This window comes from Manis pentadactyla, chromosome 7 (genome assembly GCF_030020395.1).
Source record: "Manis pentadactyla isolate mManPen7 chromosome 7, mManPen7.hap1, whole genome shotgun sequence".
NCBI lineage: Eukaryota > Metazoa > Chordata > Mammalia > Pholidota > Manidae > Manis > Manis pentadactyla.
The window spans coordinates 120767336-120788342 of NC_080025.1; positions in this window are offsets into that span (position 1 = coordinate 120767336).

The window sequence follows — 21007 nt, forward strand, 5'->3', positions numbered from 1 at the left end:
AGGTCTCTCCAAGTTAGTTAGCACACCTGTTACATTTATATTTACCTTTTTTTTTTTTTTTTGGTGAAAACATTTAAGTTCTACTCTCAGGAAATTTCAATTCTACAATACACTGTTATCAACTATAGTCACCATGTTATATATTAGATTCTCAGCCAATATTTATCTTATAACTGAAAGTTTGTACTCTTTTTCCCACTTCTCCCTATTTCCCTCACCCCCCAGTCCCTGGTAACCACTTTTCTACTTTTTGTTTCTATGAGTTGGATTTTTTTTTCTTAAGATTCTACATTTAAGTGGTACCATGTGGTTTTTGTCTTTCTCTGTCTGGGTTATTTCAATTAGTATAGTGTCCTGAAGGTTCAAGGAGGTTATTGAAAAATGACAGGTGTTCCTTCTTTTTTAAGGTTAAATAATATCCCCTTTTGTGTATATATGAATATGTGTGTATATATGTATATTATATATGTATATGTATATGCATACCACATTTTCTTCATTCATTCATTGATGGGCACTTAAGTTTGTTTCCATACCTTGGCTATTGTGAAAAACACTGTTATGAACAAAAGAATACAGATATCTGTTTGAGGTATCCCTCAACACCTGATTTTGTGTCCTTTGGATATATACCATAAGTGGGATTTCTGGATCATGTGATAGTTCTAAGTTTAATTTCTTGAACCTCCATGCTGTTTTCCATAGTGGCCATATTACTATGCTAACTCTGTTGAGTCAAGTGCAGGAAACAGCCTGGACCACAGATAAAGAGCAATTCAGGGAAAAAGTGAGGAGGGTTCATGGAGGCAGAGTCTTGTTCAAACTTCAGCTCGTTTTCCTTAATTCATGGTGTGTAGGCGTGGTGGCATAGTTTTAAGAACTAACAGTGGGACAGGGTGAAATTTGCTCTTGGCCCTTCATCTGGTGAGTAGGGATTGATGCTTAGGTCTCTGGTTCCAGATCCGAGATGGAGCTTGTCCACCATGAAAGGACAGTTTTACAGCTTATTCATCCAGTTGTTCCTAAATTCTCCTGCCTGTCTGAGTCACCCTTCCCTTCAATCCATGTAGGTGGCTTGGTCCACCATCTTATATGCTATGGAAAGGAAAGTACCCTCCTTCTTCCCCTATATTTCTGCCTTCCCGATCTCCTGTTACTCATCATTTCTGTTCCTGCTTGATCTCTGCTTATGCTCTGCCCCCCGCAGCTGTCTCCTTTGCCCTGCATCACATAGCCACGGCGCTTGCTCCTCCATTCCCCAGTGCTGCCAACGCCAGACTGTTCCATGCAACAGGTATCTACATAAGGTGTGAGGATGATAGGGCCGCATGAACATTCATTTATTCCATTCCACTGAGTACCTAGACTTTAACACCATCTATAGACACTTTTCTAAATTCTAGGCAAAAGTCACCCAGATAATAAGTAATTAAAAAAAACACATTAAGGTTGCAATTCACTTCCTTTTTTAAACAAGTAGTCCCAATATAAATTAAGAATCTAGGGAGAAAAATTGGCTTTGGTTTCTTTAAAGGGTTGTTTATTCTTTCCCACAATCCTGTGTTTCTTCAAAGAACAAAAGGAGGAAAAACAAAGGAGAGGAGAGAAAAGTCGTATGATGGAGATTCCTAATGTAACAAGCCACGTCCGAGCAGCTCTCTTACACTCATGCATGGCTAAATAAAGCAGAAAAGCGCCCCTCATAGAATCCAGAGGCAAGAATCTGTGGATGTACTCAATCTTGGGGCAGTTTGTCCCAGGTTTTTATCTCTTCAAATGGGTGTGCTCTAACTTATGAAGTCACCCCCTATCAATACCAGTTGTATTCTCCCGCTGACACCCTTTCTGCCTTATCTGTGACACACTGCCCCGCCCTTCTGGAGAGACGATATTACATCATCCTATGTCAGCTCTTTCCTCAGGAACTTACTCAGTTCCCAACTCATGATTAATATTTTTGGCTAATGTTCTTCCCTTTGCTTATCTTAGTGATTTATAGAGGTGAACTATCTCTCTGTGTTTGTAACACACACAATCCAAATACAGATAGTTTTGGATTTTGTATGTTTCATCATAAAATGATGCAGAAAAGGAGCTTCTCTGACCAGATAAAAGAGAGGGTCTCCATTTTCTGAGCAGATAAAGTTCCCCAAACCCCTCTCAATGACATGGCACTTTGCTTCAAGACCCATATACTTCTCCAGAAGGGTAGTCTCACTTCTCTTTTTTTCCCTAGGCATTTCTCACTTTCTATTTAAAATTTTTTTCTAAAGCTTCTCTTCCAGTTCCAGGACTCCTAATCCTTTTTCTCCCTTGGCTTCCAAGGGAGAAAAAAAAATTTTTAAATCCTTAATCATGCAGACAATTTTATGTCTTCATTGTCCCAATTATTCCAATTCCAGCTGAGCTCTAGGGCCTACCATCATACAGATAAATGAACCTGTGAGCAAGAAAGCCAGAATTTATGCAGCTGCCCTATATTATGGAAGCAAGTTGAAGTCATCTTTCTTAATAACAATTTTTCTTTCCTATTACAAATGCACTGCAACCAAAGGGAGTAACGGAGGGAAGGTTTGGCATGGAGAAAGATGGGTTTGGGATGGATGGATATAAAATTTCAGAAGATTTTGGGGGTGATGGGCTTTTGCTCAGAGCAGTGGGAATGGGGAATAAGAGATTATGGGAGTTTTTCAGCTAGGAGTGGATAAGATTTTGAGGTTTGGGGGAGGGAGAAGCAGGAATTAAAAGAAGACAGTTTACATACATAGAGTTTTAAAAGCACTTAAGTGCAGACAGAGAAAAGAAAACTTACCTGATTTCAGCATCCTAAATAGCACATTTGTGGCGCCAATAAAAAATGTGTACAAATAAACCAATTATGCCAGATACATTTTGAAAAAGCCATGTTGATTGACATAATATGTGGTGAAGAAGCCAGAAGTTTTGTTCATGAGTTCAGTATAAACAAATCCTGTGATTTGACTTCCCAAATTGCTGACTAGTCCCTTAGTCCACATTAATGCAATTACACTCTCTTTAATAGTGTAGTCTTATTCTATAATAGTTTACATGGCGATAAATGAAGCATTTCTAATATTATAATGAAATAAATATTGGTAAGATAGTCATTAATGAACTGGCTCGCTGGGATAAATTTTATTTGGTCCTATTAAGACATGGTCAGGTTTCACTTCTATAAAGTGAATAATCCTTATATTTCTTCTGGTAACTCAAAGGGAAACCTTAATTTTGGTTGATTAATGTTCCTTTTTCACCTCTACCTAGATGCTCTAAAGAAAACAAATATAGTTAAAAAAATAAGTTATTAAAGTTGGGAGACCAGTTTGGGTATAGGTATTATTATGCTACAATACAGTTGGGTGGGAGGGTCAAAGATGGGAATGCTAAAAAGTATCCCAGGCCAGACTCCCCTTTCTGTTCTTGCTCAACCCTCAGGTTTTCTCTGAGGGATGCAGAGCAAAGGAAGGTGCAGGGACCACAACAGTTCTGAGGTCACAAATCATCCAGGTCTCTGGGAGGTGCCCCTCATCTAGAGGAACTGAGGCCGGGGAAGGAATCCGTACACCTAACACCTCAGGGTCTGCAAGGGGGTTCACAAAGCAGAGGCTTCAGATTCTGTATCATCTCCCAGAAAGCTATAGGCTAAAAGGTTGCCACGTTGCCATAGAAAAGTCAAATATCTGTAGCACAGGCAATTCTGAGAGTTCTGCTAGACAAACTTCTAAAAATTTTATTATTAAAAATTTTTTTTTTCTATCTTCAGGTCATACCAGGCAAAATGCAGCACCTACCCAGAGGAATAAAACATGGTAGATATCAGAGTCACTCGGCCTTCAGCAGGCAGGCTGCCATCAGCGTCAGGCCTCCTGACACTTGCTTGATGGCACTGTGCCAACTCCTGGTTGTTTCCCCGAGACAATGGGCTGTAACAGGAGGTCCTAAGGGAGCTGGCTTTGTCGGGAGAGTAAAGCAGTCATCCGGGGCCTCATTTCCCTCAGCTGCAAAATGAAGGTACATTGGTCTGGGTTATTTGTGAGATCCCCTTCAGTTCTTACCTTCTGCAAAAGACATCAAAAAGGAACATTTCTAAAATAAGTGTTTTCATTTGTAATAAGCTGGAGTACACAGAACAAGTGAAGAGGCAATTTGGTGACTAATGTGTTCATGGTAGATAGCTAAATGGGATAATTCCGTCACAAAGTGAACTTTTTGGCTTAATTTTCCTATTTGGCTGTTGAGCAGTATCAAAATAATTGCTAACTGCCAAATTTTTGTCTCGATTTTCCGTATGCTTAGCCAGTATTGCTCTAATGCATAACAAAATGTGCCACCATTGCTTGTTTCACCCATGCATATCCTTGTTTAAATAATGCATATTATAGTTGCCTTTGAGCATTGGTGTGTATGTGGGGGAAGATTTCTACTAACAGGGAGCGGTCCTAGCCTGTAGCTAAATGTCTAGCTCCAAAACTTGAAGCACATAAGTGTGGTTTATTGTGAGTGAAATTTAGGACTATACAACCAGATTTAAGCTGAGACCTCCAATATGAGCAATGGTAAATAGTTCCCAAGTTTTACTACATTTGGAATTACCTGGAGATCTTTGAAAATACAGATACTTGGTTCCTCACACCTCCACCAAACACTGTGACTTAATTAGTATGACCTGAGGCCTCCTATAAGGAATCTTAAAAGCTCCCCGTGTAATTCCAGTGTGCAACTGTTTGAGAACCACTGGCATCTGGTCAATATCATGAAAAATGAGTAAAATGACATGGTTTAGCTTCTGTACCATCTATTTCTTGCAGTGGTTGGGCCAATGGCAAAATGAGTCAAGATCAAGGGAGCTTCCATTTCACAGTCCAGCTTCTTAATATTGCTCTAGCTCTTCTGGCTTTAAGTGTGATCTCAGATTGGTCAATTAATTTAGTTTAGTTTCAGTCCTCTCATTTATATGATGAAGATAATAGGCCTACCTCATAGGGTTGTCGCGAGGGTTAGATAAGTATGAGAAGGTTCTTGGCACAGAGTCTGGTACCTAGAACTTGATGTGTTCTAGTCATCATTACAGTTTGTTAGAATTTTGAATCTATGTTTCTTGTTTATAAGAAAAAAGTCTTTGGATAATTCACCTGAGAAAGTTACCATAGACCTTCCTTTATTTATTGTCTAAAAGTTTCATAGTGAATATATATTTCTTCATTACAAATTAATTTCTGAAAAGGGGAAAAAAAGATAGGCCTTTCATTCACTGCTGAGAGTCTCCCTCCATCTTTCATCACTCTGCTTTTATTTCTCCTTTTCCTCTTTTATTGCATAAAAATGGGAGTGATTCTGTAACAGCACTGTTTGACAGCAAACACAAACTAGCATCTCCTTTAATTATCTTTATAGCAACTTTCACAAACCTAAGTCAGTAGGAGGAAATAAACGAAAATTTAAGAAATTTTATTAATCTCCTAGGTAGTGGCAGAAATACCTTATTTATGAATTCATAATGCCTTCCTGGACTGCTGATTAGATACGCAGCTCAAGTCAGGTGGATGAAAGGCAATGAGAACAAGTATGTACTTCCGACAGTGGGTGTGATCACTGTTCAGTGCAGATCATGAAGGTCAACAATTTTGTTGCCAATCCCTCGCATTGGGTCTACCTCTAAAATCATAACACATACAACAATAATCTAACTCTAATGTAGAATAGTACAATTCTATTTTTATCCTTTGTTTTCTTTTGATTTTTAAAAATTATTAAATCAATGTAAAAATGAAATCACAGTTAGTCCACCTTGAGCGAAACACGCTTTTGTGGAATGTGAGGTGGGGGTTGGAGAGACAGGTGTGCTGCTGATTTGGAAGATTGGATGGAATTTTAGGTAACTCTTGTATCAGAGTCTATGCTGCCCCAGAAAGCTTGCCTCCTGGGGTGTTGTGGTTGTTGAAACTGAGTGCTAGAACACTGGTCCCAAAGGCCCTCAGCGCTCACCCACCCATGGCTGGTTTTGTTGCCTGTGACGGACAGTAGTCTTGGAAGCTTAGCCTTGCTTGCAGTGCAAATATTATCATTTTTCACGTGCATAATAATATGAAAAATGTGGGGAGCACTGCTTATATCGTACTATTTTTTCAGTTAATTTTATAGCATTATAATTAAAGTTTCTTTGGGTATAGACTTGGATAATTCTAATATTCAGATAACAAAAATGCAAGATTCATGACCAGTCCAGAAAGTCATCCAATTTGAAGACATTCTTTTTAATTATGGAGGAAAACAAAATTAGAGTTTGTTGTCCAAATTATATGATAGAGAGATGACTAGGCAGTATATTATAGTATCAAACAACCTGGGCTTTCTCAGCATGGGAGGACTATTATTATCATAACAGCTGGATGATTCACTTAGGTCAGAAAAATCCCATTTCAGGAGACCCTTGAAAAAATATAATTAATATAATTCCACTCATGGATTTGGGAGCATCTGGTGTGCTTCTAGCTACAAATGATGTCGTCTACAAAAAAGAAAGAAATTAAATTATATCCTTCTTTCTCTTGTCAAGGTTTATGTGTTGCTAAGTTTCACTTGAACTTTACTTCAACCTTGAAAATAAATTGGGGAGAGAAATATGCTTAGGGTGGGGACTGAAATAAGTAATGTAGAATTTGAAATCAGAGTTAATGTAAAATAATTCAAATGTTTGGAGACAAGAAGTGATATAAATAAGAAGACTATGAGAAGATTGTCCAGAAGCCAAAATTTGGGTTCAAATATTAAAATTTTAGAACTAGAACCAATATTAGAATTTTTAAATGAGAAAACTATAGGCCATAAAAACTTCTAGGTTATAATTCAAGAACAGAGTGAAACTGTGTTTTATCAACAGTACTTTCACCAGATAAACCCCCTTCCCCTAACTCTGGGTAAGTCTGTCCACTGTTAATCCTGCTACTGAGATGGGACTTTAGACATCTGGAAACACCAATTTTCCAACTTGGCACCGAAGGGCTTACTACTTCCAAACACTTCCTTTGATTCATGTGACTGCCACACCCACCTCATCTCCCTCTCCTTCCCTGCCTGTCCTCTTTCAAAATTACTTCTTGGATGTTTAAATATACAGGTTTGTTTTCTCTGAAAGATGAAAAATCTTTTGAAGCAAGCTTTGGGTCTTCATTATTGTATTTAGGACATAACATAATACTTTAAGCCTATTAGTTGGCTATTAAATACTGTTAAATTAACAAAAAAAAAATGCCTTAAAGACCTGAAATCAACACGAAAGTTGGAAAAAAAAAAAAAACCCAAACAACCCAATTAGTTTATACAGCACTCTCACTGGCCAGGGAAAATTGCAGTTGCAAACATCTGCAGACTGGGTCGCTCCCAGGACCCAGCCAGATTTGCTCTCCAGCCTCCCTGCAGCATTGGCTATTGCTCTGAGGGTGGGCAAGTACACACGGGGCTTCAGAGCCACTTGAGCAACCGCAGCCTAGCCACTGCCCTTCCGTTCATGACAGTAGTGAGCAAACATGAAGCCTTGCTTTAATTCTCTTTCTTTCTCCTCATTCTTTTTCCTTCTTCATAGGCATTTTGGGTTGTTCTCAGCAGAGCAGTAGTTTAAAGATGATGGATTGACCAAGCACACTAAAATGATCGTAAGGGGAAAACAAATACCCAAAGGACAAAAAGACAGGAGACAGAATCTCAGAGGCTGGGGAATTTCAGTAAATGTTCAGCAGAGGGAGAGCATGGTGTGATGGTAATGGAGTTAAGGAGCCAAGGAAACTGTTTAGGAGGAGGCCAAACCCTGCAACAGGCCAATGACCACTGAAGGTGGAACAGCAAGTTGTTGTAAAGAGAGGGATGGATTGAGAATCTGGACTGAAAAGTGGCCGCCTCTTCCTTCTGCCCCTTCTTAGATAGTGGGTTGCTTAACTCCCCTAGCTGCTTGTTCCTGGCAGGAGCTCAAATGCTTCTGCTCTGGAGAAATGGAAGTGTGTCTAAGGAAAACCACTGCTCTACTCTCCATGCAGTGGCAACCTGCTCCAGATCACTAGAGCAAGGCTTATCATCACACACCTCCAAACTCTTCGCAGGAGAGATTCTCTGCTCCCAACAATCTGGGGGAAAGAATCCCAAAATTGAATTTCATTGGATTGACTTGGGTTACTTGTTATTTCTGAACCCATCACTGCGGCCAGGGGAATTGATGCTCTAATTAACTGGACCCATGGTATAGGGGTGGGTCAAGGATGATTCCACAGGGAAAATAATGGGCTATGTTATAAGAAAAGGAGAAGTGGTTTCTGGGGAGGCAACAGCCTTATCCTCCATGTTGCTGCTAGTATAAATTGCCCCAGTTGATGGGCTCTTATGACAGCCACTGGCTATAGGTAGCTTGACATGAGCCAGGACCATTCCCTGGGTCAACCAACTGGGACCAGATTTGCATATGGTACACAGCACGGGAATATATGCAAAAGGAACTGTACCTGAGTGCTTTCCTCAGAAGGAGTCACAACTAGAAATCATTTTACATGCAACTTTGTCTGCTTTCAAATATTTCCAGAGAACAATTTCTTAAATTTCCATAATAGCCTTCTCCAGCTTAGCCACCATTGTCAGGAAACTTCCCTTTGGCTGTTAATCTGATCTAATTATTCTTCTCTATCCACAATATCTCTTAATGTAGCTGGACATAATTCTCTGTACTACATATACATGCTTATGCATAAAAATTATTGTAAAATTTTCTCCCAGGATGACTGACTTTTGTCTTTAATGAGCTTATTTTATTTTCCAAACCTTTTATCTTTGTGGGTCTCCTCTGAACTGCCTCCAAATTTTCTCCATTTGTCTCAAGCTGTAGAGTCCAACACTGAATACAATAATCCAGGGAAATTCCCACAACAAAGTAAAGGCAATTGTGCAGAGAAATAGAAGGAATATTTTATATTTGCATAGCACTTCATAGTTTTAAAAATACCTTCTGAGGCATTATTATGTCATTTTATGTATAAGAGTTCCCTTATCCTCCTTCTAGACTCTGATGGTTGATGTGGGCCTCTATTAAAAGTCAGGTCCAGATTGGGAAAGTATGGAGCTCCAGTTTGGGGCTGGGTTGCATGTAGTCCAAGGTGTTCTGAGGCTGTAACAGAACTTCATATTTCTTTATGCTTCCCTTGGACCAGGGGATCTTGAGGATGGGATGCATTGCAGGGGCTTTCTTCCATGGAATGCACAAGCCCCGTCTGACAGCCCCGTCATGTTGCATTGTGATGGTGATCTGTGCCCTCTGATGTGGTAACTGCTTGCCACATGTGGCTATTAATGATTGGAAATGTAACCTGTAATGCAACTGAGGAACATAATTTTTACTTGTATTTAACCTTAGCTATTTAATTTTGAATTTAAATAATGACATGGCTATCAGTGCCAGCCCTGGACCATTCTTAAGTCTGGGTCTAAAGTGCAAAGCTGGACTTGTTTCTAACACAGAAGCCTAAGACACTTTGGTAGATCTTCATATTTTAGAAAGAATTTGGTGGATGAGAGACATTTGAGAGGAATCCCAGTATTTTCCCATCATATTCCTTTTAAGCATCTCAGTATTATTTGATTAAATACATTTTTCCTCAGGAATGTAGCACTGTATGACTGTTTTATGGTTTTCTCCAGAAAGAGATGAATACTTGGCTCTTTGCCTCGGACAGTACTTATGTTCTTAGGTAAATTTATATGGGCACAGCAACAAAAGCATTGGTTACTTAGATGGTGAATAAATGTGTTTTGGCCAAGGAGACAAGTCTTAAGAAAAGCTGAGTTCTAACTACCCATCTGAGACTCAGACCAATACTGCTAAACCGTACAACAGTGTAGCATTGCATTTACACATAACACATTTATTGGCATGATAATATTACATTAAAGGATATATATATATATAATATGCAACTTGACCCATTCAATTCAACTCCTGACAGATATCTAGGCTACAATTTTTGCTGAGTTCAGTGTTTAAATCATCTTAAAAGCCAGAAGCTGTTAATAGATCAACAAGGAAGTGAGAGAGGAGTCATCTATTCTTACAGAAATAAACTCCTCAAACTGTAAATTTGCAAAGAGCTTTAGTCTTATGGACCTCTCTGCCTGCCTTATGGGCCTTTGATAATCATAAATAAATATAGTTTTATTTTCTTTTAAAAGAAAATTAGCTTCTCATAAATATTTGTTTGTTGAATCTATTATTGCTTTCTTCCTCTAACCTTTTCCTTTTCTCTTTTTTTAAAATTAAAATATCATTGATATACAATCTTATGAAGGTTTCACATGAACAACATTGTGGTTTCAACATTCACCCCTATTATCAAGTCCTCACCCCCCCCATTGCAATCACTGTCCATGAGCGTAGTAAGATGCTGTAGAGTCATTACTTGTCTTATCTGTGCTGTACTCCCTTCCCCGTGACCTACCTGCATTGTGATTGTGAATTATAGTGCCTCTTAATCCCCTTCTACTTCCCCACCCACCCACCCTCTCTAACCCCTTCCCTTTGGTAGCCGCTAGTCCCTTCTTGGAGTCTGTGAGTCTGCTGCTGTTTTGTTCCTCCAGTTATGCTTTGTTGTTATACTACACAAATGAGGGAAATCATTTGGTACTTGTCTTTCTCCACCTGGCTGACTTCACTGAGCATAATACCCTCTGGCTCCATCCATGTTGTTGCAAATGGTAGGATTTGTTTTCTTCTAATGGCTGAATAATATTCCATTGTGTATATATACCACATCTTCTTTATCCATTCATCTATTGATGGACACTTAGGTTCCTTCCATATCTTGACTATTGTAAATAGTGCTGCAATAAACATGGGGGTGAACCTTTTCTTTCTTAAAACTCTGCTTTTTTCCTTGAAGTAACCTTAAATTTCCAACATTCCTCCCTTTCTTCAATTTTAGCTGATGATCTTGCTTCTAATTTCATTGAGAAAATGGAAACTGTTAGAAGAGCACTTTTCTTCCTTCTAACATCACATGTACTGAACTACTTGCCTTTCTGTGCACTGCTCTCTGCTTCCCCTCCTTGTGTCCCTTTCTGGTGGAGGAGCTGTCTGTGCTGTGGTGCTCACGTACGCAGCAGAACCCATGACGGTCGAGTAGTGTTTCTTCCGAAATTATTATCTCTTTCATGACTCATCCGGTTTGTCTTCTCCATTAGATTTTCCCCATTCCCATGATATATACTCTGCTATCACTCTTATTTAACCAACAGCTCTTATGCAAACCTTCTTAATTCCAGTATCTCCAAATACTGACTCATATCTCTGCTTCATTTAATGGCAAAAATTCACAAGTGTTCCCTATACTCAATGACTCTCTTCACCTCTGATTCTCACACAGATGAGAAAGAAAAATTTCTTTGGAAAAATAAAATCTTTGGTGGTTTTACTTTTTGCATTTCCCCCATCCCCCAAAACACAACAGTACAAAATGGAGAGGAATCATTTAATGATTTTCCCCTTGTTTCTTGATCAACATATCACAGAAAGTAATTGTTTCTAATGAGAGATGTGTGTTGAAGGCAAAGGTATAACAGGAAGAAATGAAAACATGTATTTTAAAGGAAACTGGTAAAATGTGGTTATCCAATACATAAGGTAAAGCATGTCTGTCTGTCTATACAGGGTCAGATAGGCCCTTCTGTGCCCTTAATGCTGTTACAACGAACAATCCTTTTCTCTGTTTCACTCTGGGCACTGCCTACTAGTTTGTGTTCCTTCTTGCCTCACAGCCTTTACTGAAGAATTTTAGATGAGTCCTCATGAGCAAACTTATTTTTCTCTGTAATAATTGAAGTTTAATAAAATTTCCATCTCCTCCACTGGTTTTGCAATCATCACTCCCCCTCAACTCTTAAGTAATTAATGTTCTGCATATTTTTCCATGACTTTCTTCATGCTCATATAATCATATATAAATGTAAAGATATGGGTAGAACAGAGTTTGTTTTTACACTGGGATCATTTTAGTTTGAAACACTGGCATAATGTTTTATCTACCTCTCTGCATTGTGATGTTCTCATTTAGGTGGAATTATAACAGAAACTGACATACTTCTAGTTTGATCTTTTTAATGACTCAAAATATTCCCTGGTGTGGGTATAACATAGTGTTTTGAATCATTACCCTAATGAAGTACATTCTTGATGCTGGGGTTCTTGTGCGCAGAGTTGAAGAATGAACTTCATGAACAGACAAGGCAGGAGATTTACAGAGAGTTTTTATTCATATACAGAGAGAGCTTTATTCAAGATAAGAGAAAGTATGGAACTCCCCACAGGTGCAGGGAGGTGCAAGGTTGCCATCTGGGTGTTATGCTTGCTACAGTGGGACTTTTCTATAGGTTCAGCCAGAATGCTGGTTATATTTTAACCCATGTCTGTGAAGGTTTCCAGGATACTCTATTGTAAACTAATGGGCCTACGTGAGTGATGAGCTGTTCTATACCACTGGGTCCCAGTGGAGAATACATTGTTACATTGTTTCAATTTCAAGCACCCTGTTTTGGAAGACTTTGTCCTTTCCTAGGGCCCACACGTACTCTAACTGGGCAGGAGTTACGCCCTGCTGCCTTCTTATCTCATTCTCTTTGTTTCTGAGTCTGTAAAGCCACAGAGTTACAATAAATATGCTGAGAGTGAATTTCTCACTGTATTTTATTTTTTGTTTTATATATTTGAAAATTATGCTTTAGAAATATGAGGTGTAATACTGTCATAAATTTTTAGTGGTTTTTCCCTTCTGTTTTTTCTATAATTCTCTGCTAGCAACTATTGCAGTGTTCAGAAGTCTTTGTCAGCCTAATTACTGTTCCTTTGCAAATGATCACTCTCCCCTCTCTCTCTCTCTCTCTAATAGCCTTTAAGATCTTCTCTTTATCTTTGCTGGATCTGCAGTTACATTAGAAAACATCTAGGTGTAGATTTATTCTTATTCGTACTTCTTTGACACTTAGAAAATGCTTTTAATCTGACTCATGCTTTTTCTCAGTTTAGGGAAATTCCCAACCCTCTTTTTACGTGTTACTTCTCTGCTGCTTCCTTCTCTTCTTCCATAACCCCTGTCAGACAAGTTTTGGAGTTGCTTAATTTCTAACTGGTCTCTTTTATGTTAGTTAATTTCTTTGTCTCTGTGTTAGAAGTGAATTCCCCAATGCAGTCTGAATTCTCTCCATTCTAGAGTTTTCCCCAGCTCTCCAGGTTTCAATTCCCACAATTCTATTGTTTTCATTTCCAGGATTTCTAACTTATTTTTTATAGTTATTTAATTCTCATTTCATTTATGCCCATTTTATGAGGATTTTTATGTTATATACATATCCTACATTAAAATATTTTAAATTAGTATGTGACAAATAAAGGGTAACCCCTAACCCTGATATATAGATGCAACATGGTATCAGAGAATAGCACCTACTGACCTGGAGTTCACCTTCTAGTCTATCCAACCTTTTAGAACACAGCCTTAAAATCCTCAGATATCTGGATATCCTTACTAAGATGGCATTTTCGATTCCAGGTCTTTCTGCTAGAGTCATTGTTCAGTTCGCCTTACAAATATAACATTTTCATCAAATAAAAATTGGAACTTAACACATCAATTGACCAATCATTTTCCAATGCAATTCATGAAATTTGTAAATGTTTCTTGGAATATTTTATGCTCACATATTACAAATTTTACTAGCATCAAATTTGTTCATTGTAACTTAATTCTCCAATCAGTTTTAACATCACTTTATTCTTAACCATTATGATTTAATAATGACAAATGAGCATTTTACTCATTATAACACAAATACCTCTCCCTTTTCTACAACCAGATTAAAACTACATTCCCAGTAATAAGATTATACTGCCTCTCATGAAGTGTAACAGATTTTGGATCTGACCTTGACAGTTCAGGTAATAAGGGCACAATTAAGTAAAAAAAGTAGTGTTATAAAGTTGCTTTCTCAAAGTTGAGAGGCTGTAGCTTGAGAAACCATTGTTAACCAGGTGTTCCCATATATTATCTAACACCACTCAGATGAAAAGACAGGACATTATTCCCTTTGTCTTCAGTGCCAGGAATCTGTAGTACTCTTATGAGAGTGATGAGAAACCTAATACAGTTTGGGGAATCTCACTGTTTTGCCTCTAAAGCTGTTCAACTCTTCAGAATCTTTGAAAGACATTACTTGAATTCTGAAGAGCAAAATAACTGAAATGGGATATTCAGGGTTTGATCATCACTCAGGTTACTGAACACCTAAAAAACTGAATTTCCTGCTGTGTGCAATAGTTACAGAAAGTTACTGTTTTTTGATACCGTCCCACAGTCATCCTTGTGATTCAAAAGTTGTATATATATATATATAGGCCCCTTGGAAAGCCTAAAACGCAAATAAACATGTTAGCAAATGATACTCAGCAAACTGAAAGATTCTCTGTATAAGTTAGTTAAATAAAATAGTTCTTCTCTGTATAATACTCTTTATAATACTCAGTAATCTTATAGATGATTTAATTTTATCTTGGCTTATTGAGAGTTCACTGAAAGCCATATGAGTGGAGTGAAAATATCTGTTTAAAAAAATCACTTAAGTTATGCAGAGAGTTTAGTTAATAATTTAATCAGATGATTAAGTGCCTCAGAGGTCTGAGTTTCCTAGGAATTTTGTATTGAGGAAAGAGAGACAAATCAGAAGGGCTCCATGCCTTGATAAATTGCTAATTTAGTCTCCCGTTCTTTATAATCTATTCCTTAATTCACCAACTTCACTATCAATTGTCCCAAAGGCATTAACAAACACAAATAGCAAGTGTCTATTAATAACAACATGAATTCATTTATCTGATATTTTTCCTCTAGAAAAAATGATTCATCTATGAACTGATATTGTCCTGTGAAGGAATAGGTTTTGTCTTCCTTGGAAAAATGTCTATGATTGATAATGTTTATTTAAAACCAGGCTTCCCAAAGTATGGTATATCATGCTATTGCCAGAACGCACCATGGTTTTGAAAGTTGCTAAGCAAATGATTATTTAAGTAGTGGTTAGATGCAGGAAAATGTGTGAAAGTGGTATGTGAATGACAAAGTTTAGGAAACTCTGGTTTATATACTTTTAATTAATAAAAGATGATCCCTAAGGAGGAAGGAGAGACCAAATTAGGACTTTCTTTGGAAATTTTAAAAGAATAGGTTGCAGAGAAGGTGAGAGGGAGGTGCATTTGGGATGCTTGCAGGAGTTTGGCCAAATATAAGTAGGCTTCTTTTACACAAAGACCCACTCTTGGAGTCACTGGCTTCTGGTAAAAGTAAGTGTTAAGCTCATTTGGAACAAAGAGCAAGAAGCCTAATTCACCTAAGTGTTGAGTCAGTTTGAACTTCAACTTTCAGTAAGATTAACAGAACAGAGGAAAATGTGCCTGGACAGAGGGCAAAGACTCTCAGAGCTGGGCATGGAGACTTCCAAAGAGCTCACCAGCCTGAGGAGTCAGCAGCACCATGGATGGACACCAGAAAGGAGTTTTTGAGAATCATCAAAGAAAATGCCCTTTCTCTCCCAGGAATCTATGAATGATGTCAGGACCCAAGAGGAGTGGCTTACCAAGGGTGGGGGCTGCAGGTGGCCATCCCCCACCCCCAATACTGTCATTGTATAGAATTGCTGCTATACGATGTTAATATAAAGCAGGCCAGTTTTTGTGTGCTTTTATCATTGTTTTTAAATTCTTTAGGTACCACCATCTCCTGGGAGGGAAGGTTATCTCTACCCCATTTGTTTACATGGCTGCAGAGTATTTAACATGACCTTGCTACAGCAGGATAAGACATCTGTAGGTCTGGGGGTTTTGGCCTCAAGTATAGAAAGTCAGTTAAAAAGCACAGATCTCTTTGGAAGAGATCTATGTGGAGGTATAATCAGAGTTACTTGTGCTCCCACTCGGTCCGAGTAAACCAGAATGCCTTGTTTCCAGGAGGAGGATGAGAGGGATTACCAGACAACCGCTGATGAGGAGACCAGGAGATAAATAAACAGGCGCAGTGGAAGAGATATACAGCCAAACTCAAGGAAAATATAGAAGGAGATGATAGAGTATGGGTAAGCATCTTACAGTTCCCTGGGTTTAGATTTGGTGTGCATCTTTCTAGTCTTTTGTTTGGGGAATCCAGAAGCAGAGACTGCAGCATCCTACTTTGATAGACTAAGAATCATGGGCCCATGACATGTGGCTTTGCACCAGCCCCTTCCCTGCCTCCAGGTCTGTGTGGGCCTGAGTGATGTAGAGATAGGGCCTGTCTTCAAAATTAAGGAATACTGACTTTTATTTTCCACCTTTGCCAGGTGAGTTTATCAGAAATGATACTGAAGGAATGTTGTGCAAAGAGCACAAGGTGAGTTTAATGCAGACGGGACAGACAACAGGAGGGACCTTAGGACAGCATTGAGAAGAGCCTTTGCATAAAAACATGCCCAGGGGCCATGGTAGTACCTGTGCTGATTATGGTAGCACTCAGGGATCCAACCAGCAGGGCAAAGCGTCAAGTTTTTAATGGTATGAAATAGTGGTCTAGGTCAAAGCTTTCCGAACAAACCAATGAACTGCTTTCCTCTCTGTTTGTTTTTTGTGTGAAGGATAATGCATGGAGTTAGTCTTGCTTCTGTTAGTCCCCTGGACTGTCTCATGGAGTCATCCTTTGTGCCGTGTGGGTGGGGAGAGGTCAGCAGCTGCCCCAACAGCTGCCATGCTCCTGGCGGTTAACGTCCTGCTTGCTTATCTGAGCTGCCTGGATCGACTTCTAACACTCCCTTCTTATACAGATTACATTTACTTTCCTCTGCCGGCAGCTCTATGAAGCATTCATTTGCTTTCATAGTTTTCAGTTTTCCCTGGAGCTCTGATAACTGAAAAGGTGGAATGATTTTCAAATTACAACTTATATCAACTTCATGGGCCATTTCAGAGTAAAAACACACACTTATCTCTTGTTGCACTTTCACAAGGGATGGTAATACTCAACTTGAGTGATGCTTTGCCCTCTTATTTTGTAGCCAGGGGATGCCTACTCACTTTACAGGCAGCCTGTGCTTTCTTTTAATTCTATAACATTGCCTGGTATTTCAGCTGCTTTGACTTTTAATTCCTTTAATCTGGTATTAGCTCTTCTTGATACGTATTCCTGTCTTCCATCTAATTGGGCACCAAAGCAGCCAGGGAAACAGAAAAGGGGAAAATCCTTCCTTTCAGGTAATTAATTAAGCTTAGGTAGGAGAGAGGAAGCCACATAATTTTACCTTTTCTGAAAGGGTGTGATTACACACATAAGCCTTCAGTCAATCAGAGTAAGGTACTGACATAATACTAACGTCTCTTGTCAGTCCAAGGAAAACAGCCGTCAAGCCTCATTTGCTTGAAACTTGAAGATTGTATTTTTCAATTCTCAGTCATTTCATGTAGAAATATCTTCATGTAAACTGTCATTAAAAATGATGGGACTTAAATATGTCATGATCTTCAGTTTGAGAATAATAAACAAAAGACCCAGGAAGTAAATTGAAAATCCTCCTGAGACATTCCAGCACATGGGGCTTTCATGTTAGGAATATGTTCCTCTTGGAGGTAGTAAGTCTCCCACTCCAGCAGTTATTCAAGAAGAGTCTGGGGCATTGCAGACATCAAAGAAGGCCTCATTATTATAGTGATTTCCTAAGACTGCTGTCACAAAATACCCCTAACTTGGTGGCTTTCAACAACAGGAATTTACTCTCTCTCAGTTTCAGAGGCTGAAGTCAGCAGTCCAAGTGTCAGCAGGGCCACGTTCCTTCTGACTCTGGGTAGAACCCATCCTGGTTCACCCTGGCTTCTGCTGGTGGTTGTCCATCTCCTCAGCTCGCAGCTGCATGGCTCCAGGCTCAGCCGGTCACCCATGGCATTCTTCCCGGGCATCTGTGTTTCTGTCTCAACTTTTCTTAGAAGGACACCAGACACTGCGTCAGGGCCCACTCTAATTCACTGTGACCTCATCTTAACTGATTGTATCTTCAAAGACCCTAATTCCAATTAATATGGTCACATTCACAGGAAATAGGGGTTAGGACTTCAATATATCTTTTTGGGGATTAATTACAACTCTACTCATAATAGTTATATTATTACTAACATCCATATGGATAGGATACCAAGATGTCATAATTCTCACTATGGGGTAAAGTGGTTTCACATACAGACTTTACATGAATGCTTGAGCAAGATATCCCAAATTATTTCCTTCAGAGGAAGTTATTGGAAATTAGCAAAGAATGAGAGTATCAGATCTTAACTGCAGACAAATCTCCTAAAACTATTGTTTGCTTTGTAGCAGTGAAACCTTCCCTTTGGAAGTACTTCCTATTTCCTAGAAAGTAATTAGGTTTCTCCCTAAAGGCCTATAGCAGAAACTCTTTTATTCTTTTAGCAAACATTAATTGAGTGCATATGTTGTCAGGCACTGCACTAGATGCTGGAATGCAAAGATGAATAAAATATTTTCCCCCCTTGTTCTACTTGGAGAAAAAGGCTTGTAAGCAAAAGATTATATGATGTGAGATGTGGGAAAACAGAAAGATTATGTGAAGAACTATGGGGCCATAGGAACTAAATTTGTTGGTAAGGAAAGGGGTGTCTTGAAAGGTAGTACTTGAGCTGGGACATGCATGATTTTATATGATAAACAACACGGGCAACCTTGTTCTAGGCAGTTAGAACAACAAGGGCTAGACACTGACATATTAAAGGTCAGGGAGTGTGACTGGGTCAGAGGATGGATGGAGAGAACAGTCTGACATAAATCTGGAAAAGTATAGTCAAATCCGAAAGGTCGTCACATTTCCTGTCTGTGGAATTCGGAATTGATTTCATAGGTTGTGGAAAGCTTTAGAAATATTCAAAACCAAGGAAAGCTGAGATCACATCTGTGTTTCAGGAAGAACACCATGGCAGTGTGGAGGATGAAGCAGAGCCTAGGGTAAGGGATACCATTTAGGAAGTTCTAGTGGTCAACAAGGTAGGACATGAAGAAGGTCTGAATTCAAACTCCAGTAGCACTAGTTGTGCAGAGTAGTGTATGGCTTCATTATAAGGTGAGATGGTAGAAATGAAAGGATTTTGTGTCAACTTGGAAATGGAGGAAAAGAGGAGGAAGGGGGAAAGACTGATTCCCAGCAATCTAGATTTATGTCCTTAATAACATAAAAGAGATAAAGAATAAAAAAGGTCTTGTATTTTTATTGGGGCAAGAAAATGAGTTCCTTTGAAGAGAATAGGTGGGAAAATGAGATTAAGAGGTCAAGAGGAGATCAGATCTAAACTATAGCTAAAATGAACACCAATAAAGAGAAGACTTAGAAGTATCTATTAGATTAGAAATAACTTATAATTTAATCACTATCAAAGTAATTCTGGTTATTTATTACTTAGTAAAATTTCAGATCTGCCCTCACCCACTCCATCTCTTTCTCACTTGCAGAAAATGTAGAACAAAAATGGAACAATGCACGACTTCAGTGTATTTGCATACCAACTGGGTGTTCAGTCACTGTTTAGGTTCAGCCCATGGTGGCATATATGTATATTTAAACTAGAGTTCCTTCAGCATCTGATGGTAAAGAGATGGTAAATTAGACACTCAAGGAAGTAATTTTTAGCAACTCCACATCAATAATATATTAAATGATCCTTTCATGACCTGAGATGTGTCTTCCAAAGTGTTTAAGTTTCATTCTGGATTTAAGCAAAATGGAAAAAGCTCTTATGACTCTATGATTATATTACCTCAGGTGAGTATATTTTTATATCTTTCTCAGAACCATATTTTATCTTTCTCAGTGCCTTGAAGGAAGAAAGTATGTCTCCTCTTTACTAGCTTTCCCTGTTTGTTAGATGAAGACCCCTTTTTGTTTCCATTCCAGCTGAAGGTTAAAAGGCTGAAAAACAAAATGCCAGGCACTCCCCCACTCTGAGAGGAGGTGTTAGACCATTTGTGCAGGACAGACTGAGAGACTGGGAGACTTCCCTAGGCTTCTAGAGGAGTTTGAATATATGTGGTTTCTTGAAAGAATACAGCATAGTAAAACGAGACTAGGGGGAAGTTAGGGCACTGAAATGCATGCCACAAAGTCCTGCATAATTCCAAAAGCTTGGATGCAAATTAAGTGCTGATTTTTTGGTAGTCAGAGCAGAAAAGGAAATAGGATCGCTTCTTGAATCACCTATGAGGTTCATTGACCAATTGCTCAGACATAGAGAACTTTTTTTTTTCTGAACCTTAAATATAGGGGGAAATTTTTCCCCATACTTGTTGAATGGGACATCATGACATTTTTGTACTAGGAATACTTAAAAACATGAATATGTTACATAAAAAATATATATGATACTTAATTTATTAAAGTTATATATACACACACACATACATATATATATATTATACATTTTTCATTATATATTTTATTATATGTATTATATATTACACACACACACACACACATACAATAGCCTGGCATTCATTTGTCTACTAACTTTAACTTTTTGGCATAATCATTATCCAGGAACTTATTTTTTAAGTTCTTCCCAGGCATAAGCAGCATTGAAAATACTGAGAAAAACAAAGACATGGAAGTTTTGAAAGATGTGATGTAATTATTAAGTGTTGCTGTCAAAGCCAAGAAGCATAGAAGAAATGGCCTAGAAAAGAGGCTACAAGAGACAAAGCGGAGGAGAGAAAAAGGAAAGGGAAGGACATGAAGAAAAGAAAAGACCAATGTTGAGTCTTTTTCCTTTTCTGGACATAGGCTTTTATTTATCTTAAAGAAAATAATAGGAAGCTCTCTGAGCTTACTTCCTGAATAAAAAATCTTTGCTTTTGTGAATCTTTGAAGACAGTGATTGTTTTAAAATGTTCTTGGG